Source organism: Sander lucioperca, chromosome 19 (assembly GCF_008315115.2).
Source record: "Sander lucioperca isolate FBNREF2018 chromosome 19, SLUC_FBN_1.2, whole genome shotgun sequence".
In the NCBI taxonomy this organism is placed as follows: domain Eukaryota; kingdom Metazoa; phylum Chordata; class Actinopteri; order Perciformes; family Percidae; genus Sander; species Sander lucioperca.
The window spans coordinates 30,770,849-30,771,202 of record NC_050191.1 but is presented as its reverse complement, the minus strand read 5'-3'; the positions used below and the strand labels follow the sequence as shown (position 1 = coordinate 30,771,202).

The following is a 354-nucleotide window of genomic DNA, read 5'->3' as shown; positions in this document are numbered from 1 at the left end:
GTTAAATGATAGTTGCCTTGGTAGCATTATTGGACAAGGCAAGTGTAATTAAATGTAACTTCAACCACATGGACCAACTCTCAGCTCACTGACAGTTAGCTAGCTGTTAGCCGTTGAGCTTTAGCCACGTTAGCTACAAGTAACGTTACGTTAACGGTCAAATACGAACGGAACCGCAGCTGGAAATAACGTTTTAGCTTCGGGTACAAATGATAAAAATATATTTTTGTTCATTTGTGTCTGTCAGTCGTTTACAGTAGCTTAAAACTACCAAGTCCTTGATATAATAGAGTGATATGCTAACAGACTGGTGACGGTTAAGCAAACCGCAATAAAAAATATAACATCCGGCTA

General features: G+C 38.7%; 1 protein-coding gene across 2 annotated transcripts in view; it reads right to left on the bottom strand.

Moving 5' to 3' along the window:
• Positions 1 to 354, bottom strand: part of ndufaf7 (NADH:ubiquinone oxidoreductase complex assembly factor 7) — a 19,234-nt gene extending 18,880 nt beyond the window's left edge. The window contains exons 1-2 of one of the 2 annotated variants that reach the window (XM_031293075.2): positions 41 to 354; positions 1 to 2 (exon numbers count right to left, since the gene is read on the bottom strand). The exon at positions 1 to 2 is cut by the window's left edge and continues 122 nt beyond it. The gene's annotated coding sequence lies outside the window, so the exon portion shown is untranslated. The other variant, XM_031293074.2, reaches the window with a different exon arrangement.